Here is a 6,023-nt window from a genome sequence, read left to right on the forward strand (position 1 = left end):
TTCTGGCGTTTTAGTTATGAAATTGATATTCTGGGCCATCCTCGTACCCTTGAATCGACAGGAATACAGACAAGACGGATTTCATACTCAGCAACTGTTGCATGCCTTTGCCTGGTAAAGACTCCATGCTGAGAGGGTGTACTACATTCCCATTAGCATATAGCATAAGAAAGATGTTGCAGGCAGAATATTAATGTGTTTTTTTTAGAATAATGTGACAAGAATACATCTCGGCCTGTGGGTTTAAGCAAGCAGAGACAGAAAAGAGAAAACATCTAATAGTGTTTTGGCTCCACTGGCTAGAAGGTGGGAAAAAAATTGTAATTATCTTCAGGAAAAGCGATATAAAGTCGGGGGAAGTGTCATTTGAGGGGAAGAAATCATATTTGAGAACCTATTAAAACCTGTAGGTGACTATTATTTTCCAAACACAAACCAAACGCCACCGTGAGCAGATTTTAATGAGATTGTAATAAGAAAAAGACCTCCGAAGGTTCTCTGAGCTTGATTTGCCGGGAAACTGAATCGTCTGTCTGCATTGATTTCCTGCCACATCTCCTGGAGATTAGCAAAGATGGCATCAGAAGTGATCCACCCATGACCAAGGTAACGGAGGTCAATGACGAGCTGAGGCTTTGCGTTCACAGCGGGAGATGCCAGCAAATGACTGAATTAAAAACCACTTACTTATTTAACCTTAGATTAGCAGGAAATGACTAAAAAATCACCATTATCTCTGAAGAAAGGACATAAATTTTCTCTTGGTGCTCCAAACAAGCAAATCTCCGCATGTGCCGGTCACATGTGTGTTTTACAGACATGGAACAGAGACCAGGATGTTAATCGTGCATGAAATCCGGGGAGTGAAATGAGGGTCCTGCGGTGATCCCTGCACGTATGCGGCTTGTTGGATCACAATACCTCTCGTGTGTCACTGCTAATCAGCGTGTTCTCTGAATGAAGACTTCAAGAAGAAAAATTCCAATTTCAAAATGTATTTAGCAACAGAACCAATTCCAGATACAAATATTACAGAGCTCCGGGCCAGTTCATAATCCTACAATAACAGAGTCCATTGCCAGGGCCTGAAGTCTGACAACCCAACTATCCCTTGGCCCAGTCTTTTATAAAAATCTGATAACTGGGAGTAATTAGATAGTTGTAATAAAGTTGTTAGCATATGTTCTTTTCCCTTATTTTAAAAAAAAAAGATTCTGATCAGATTTTTATGATTTTATGATTCTATTTTTAACTTTTACACATTGTCCAAGTCTGTGTTGATTCGTGATTTAAATGTTTTTTCTTGTTAAAAATGACATCATTCAGACTAATTAACCTTAACTTGAATCTAGACTGTTCACTCTTTTGTGCAACATTTTACAGAACAACAAGAAAAAGGGTGGATTAGCTATTGCTAAAGAGCGACGTTGCTTCCCCAGCTGAGTCTCTGAAGGATCAGGTAGAGATTTGTGATAAGTGGAATAGAAAAGCTTACTAATCACGTTAAAGCCACAAACGCCATCGACTGGGTAGTAATGGGGGCCACTTGGTGTTAAACAGTTCAGGGAAGCTAATAGGCTCAGAGTTTTCTCTCATTGATTGGTGGTCTGGTGGGACTGGTAAACAAAACATTTCCCATAAGGCTTTGCTCCAGCTGCTTCGCTTTCTAAAGTTGCACCTCTGGATCGACCGCAGTAGCATTAAAAAAACTTTGGTGAAACATCTCAGTCGTCACGGGAACGCCGAGTTTTTAACTTCAACAACTGAATTATGATCATCTTTCTTATATTTGGCTGCTCCTGTGAGTTCCTGCAGTGGAAAATTTGCCCCTCTGTTCTTGATTTCTCTGCCTATCTTCAGCCGGTAAAGATTACCCCGACTCTTCTTCCTCTTCCTTTTCAGACAAACTCTGCCGATCTGGTTCCTGCCGGACTCTTACTTTTCTGAGAAATACGGCCGGCACTCCCGTGGGATTTGCAGGCAATAAAGGTTGGTGTGCAGCTATCAGGAGGCCTTTATCTCCTCCACCACAACCACCTCAGTGGCGGCGATGCCCTTCTCTGTGCAGATGTCGGGGGAGGGACTTCATGACTGATTGTTGGGAGTCAAGCGGCGGCTCAAATGTTGTCAGCGGCGTGTATGCCCAGTCTTGGGAGAGCACATTTCTCAAGTGAAACATTTTGGAAATCGGATGCGCCATGTGCAGATGGGATGAGACGATGTGTTCTGATAGCATCTGACCTTGATCTGGTTATCACAGAGGGCTAAATATTCCTCCATACACTGGATTTAGCTCCCCAAGAGGCTGCGTTTCATCGAATATCATCAGCAGCCTGTTTGGCGTGAAGAAATTCGGTTGCAAATTGAAGATTTATTTTGACACCATCTTTTCAGTTTGTTTGTTTTTTTCCTCTCGTGAATAAAAAAGAGCCTCATCAACCCACTGGAGTACAGTTAAATGTCAACGTGGCAGCCGAAGGGACATTAAAATGTCACTTTTGTGCAAAATGGTGGGTTGGGTTGATGACAAATAATCGGATGTGATCCCAGGAAGTTTTGAAACTTTAAAGTACACAACTGCCCAGAAGAAAAGTTAGGTCACATGTTGGAGTCGATGCAATCACGCCAGACATCAATTATTAATTTGTCCTTTTGACAAATCAACATGATAGTTGTATGATCCTGGTTTTGACGGACAACCTCGCACCTTCACCGCTGTAATTAGTCCCAATGAGACGCATGCAACCCAATGCTAAGAATCATTAGCATCAGTTTCTCGTGTTCCTGTGAGGAATCACACATCCAGCCCGGGTTTGGAGTAATGAAACTTAAAACAACAAAAAAATAAACAACAACCTCGGACATTTTTGGATACGAAGCATGTCAATAAGACGCTGCTGTGTCACTTCGTGTTGAGCTCCCTTCAGATCAACACTGACAAACCATCTTTAGATATTCGTTTGAGTGGGAACACGGATTGAGCATGAAATAAAACTATAAATACTCTTACTAAGCTTTTCTGATGGCTGCTGGCATCCAATTCCCAAGATCAAATTGCTGGTGCCAGGAAAGCAACCGTATCCAATAACAGGGAACGCCACGAGAAATAGATACAGCAACAGAAAATAAGTTTACCAGAGTCGGGAATCAAATCTAAAGGGGAGAGGTGGATCAACTCCATCCATTATAACCAGCTAGCAGAAGTGCACACAGACCCTTTTCTGCCGATTCCTTTTCTCAATACCGATCGATTTCCAATAGTGCACCGTCCCGGACGTGAAATGCAGAGGACTTCGAACCCTAAAACAAGACGGTTGCAAGCGAATCGACGCTCTGACACACGTCTGTCGTTATCGGTACGCTCCTGCAACACTGATGAGATAAACTTGAAAGACTGAAATGACAGCAGTGACGAGCTACTGTAAACCGCTGACGACTCTGGTTTTGGTTTCCCCTCAGGGGAAGCCTGAGATCTTCACCACGCCCGACTTCCTCTTCCGCACGCCGCGATGTGCTTTAACCCGGCGTCAAACATCAGCCGATAACGCGCGCAGCATCTTTCCTCACAAGAAGCCGCCGCTCACTTCATTCCTCTCAGACGGGTGTCACTTCAGCCCTGTCACAGGTTGGTATCAGTGCCTTCTCATAAGGAAACGCATATGTAATAACACGGTAATAATCACAAATTCTCCCTCATTCATCTGCTCTTTTATTTCCAAAACTTGCATTATGATTTATGTGGTGCAGCCCATGCTAAAATGGCTAAAATGGCCCTCTGATGAACACTCCTGTAGGTTTTATTGCGTGATTGACAGTTGCGGTTGAATCATCAAAAAGACTGATTAAAGGTAATAACAGTGTCTTCAAATATTAATGTATTGCAGCGCTGTGAGGTGAGAATGCGTCGCGGCGAAGCGGCTGATAAATACAAATCACCTCTCCGCACCGAGCAGCAGGGCAATATATTAGCGCTCTCCTCCAGGAGTGCGTGGGGTTTTTCTTCCCCAACTAAACCAGCAAATTACAATTATCACAGCCGAAGGAACCAATAAATTCCGGAGGCTTTGGAACAATGGCGCGGACAATTAATTCAACAGATTACGGCTGGTTGTGGATTTATGGGTGGGAGGAAGTGATTGCTCATTCTGACAGGGCAAAGTTTCCACGAATTACGACGGACCTGCACCCCGACGGTCAGTCTGAGCCTAAAACAGGTTCGAGAGTGATGAGGACCACAGATGTTAAGGCTAGTGTGTCGCTTGTGCTAATATCGCTAAGCTAACGTTTCCTGGGGCAACGCCATCTGGACAAACCGTCAAATTGTGTCGTAAACCCAAGTTAGCATTTGACAACCAGCTTTCTTGCCTGCAAGCTACAGAGGGTGGATAAATTTAATGCTCATGTGGAATAAGTCTGGGACAAAATCTCGCTTGTAACACATTCATTTGTCATTTCCTCAAAGACAGAAAAGTGTGTACGGATCTCGTCTTTTCTCCTCAAGTACCTCAAGTTTGCGTCAATCGCCTCGAGTTTTTCCTTTTGCGATGGACGAGGCCTTCGCTGTGATGCGTTCAGGGTCTGTAAGTGATCAGAGTTCTTGAATGGAAGGGTAGGTCATTTGGTTTGTTCTTTATAGCATCTGTTGGGCATTTATAGCTCGAATGTGTTTTTATTCGGTTTTATTCTGCTTTAATGTTATTTTACTAAGATTATTCTAAAAGACGTCTTTAAAAATGCTAAACAATCTCATTTTTATGTATCCACATGAAGCCTGAAGTAAATATCTCCTATTTTAATACTAAAAGTGAAGCTGCTCTTCTACCCTCAACCACAAACATGAGACATGCAGGAAGAAGAACTCCATTGTTCTTTTTTAATCATTTTTTGCAGCCGACAACTGTAATTTAAGTCACTTTGCCATGATGGCCTGCAGACTGTCCACAATCTCCTTGTAGTACAGCGGGTTCCCTCCCACTCTTTATGACAAAACGAAGAGCTGCTCCGGCTCCACACTTCATTACCCGCGGTAATGCCACAGCACAATGATGTATGGAGCTCGTCTCACTCCCAGACTCGCTTCTGGCACAAATGGCTCAACAAACTTGTAAAAGGGGATCCAAAGTGTGTGTTTTGCTTCTTTTTTTAAGCTCCACTGAAACTTTTATTTCCTTTTAAGAGTTTGGCCCCAAAAAAAGGGGGCTTAAATGTATGAAAATCTTTGTATTTTGAAAATAGCTGTGCTTTAAAAGTGTGCGATGGTGTCTAGTAATGAACAGATAAAGACCTTCAAGTCAGAGCTGAGAGGAGCGACGAAATGACATTCAGTGTGCGGCTCCTCTGTCAAGGTTGGACCGGGAAGCTTTTCTTTGTGCTGCTTGAAAATATATGTAGATTGTGAGTGATTCCGATCCTCTTTCTCCACACTGATGGAGCCCTGAAAAATACATATTTTACTTTTAAAGCTGCAATTACTGTTGAATTAAGGCTTTACCACTCAGAAAAAAATAGGATTTCTTTTAAAGGCATTATGCACTTATCATTAAGCTGTAATGTGATGTATTTCCTGTTTGGTGGGGGTTTAACTTCTGAGACAAAATCCAGATATGTCTTTTGTAGCAGGAAATATCAAAGCTAACCATTCGGTGCTAACTGTGCTAATCCACAAGTGAAATTATTCTCAAAAGTAGTCCAACAGACGAGGGTGATAATCGTCACTCTTCTTTTATGGCCTCATATCAGGAAGTACAGCCAGTTTTTTGACCAGTATGGTCACCGTCCTATAAAGCCTCTCATATGGGCATCGTCCTGCCCCCCAGCTGGGCTTGGTGTTAAAATATTACCCCATTTCAGCTGGAAGCATTTGGCTCAGAGTAATTACAACTACACTGTGGGGAATTCAACCAATCAAAGCCCCCCTGAATATCACCTTATGATACGTGATGCTGACATGATATACAGCCTGTAAATAAAACTGCCTGCGATGTCTGACGGTCCTCGCAGTGACGGCAACATTATATTTCTAA

At 42.7% G+C, this 6,023-nt stretch overlaps 1 long non-coding RNA gene across 2 annotated transcripts in view; it reads left to right on the plus strand.

Moving 5' to 3' along the window:
* Nucleotides 1-3,609, plus strand: part of LOC115251269 (uncharacterized) — a 29,505-nt gene extending 25,896 nt beyond the window's left edge. Inside the window, exons 2-4 of one of the 2 annotated variants that reach the window (XR_003889841.1) lie at nt 1,903-1,989; nt 3,262-3,356; nt 3,460-3,609. This is a non-coding gene — a long non-coding RNA (uncharacterized lncRNA). The remainder of the gene's footprint in view (nt 1-1,902; nt 1,990-3,261; nt 3,357-3,459) is intronic. The other variant, XR_003889842.1, reaches the window with a different exon arrangement.
* Nucleotides 3,610-6,023: the final 2,414 nt, after the last annotated feature.

This window comes from Takifugu rubripes, chromosome 10, assembly GCF_901000725.2.
Source record: "Takifugu rubripes chromosome 10, fTakRub1.2, whole genome shotgun sequence".
NCBI lineage: Eukaryota > Metazoa > Chordata > Actinopteri > Tetraodontiformes > Tetraodontidae > Takifugu > Takifugu rubripes.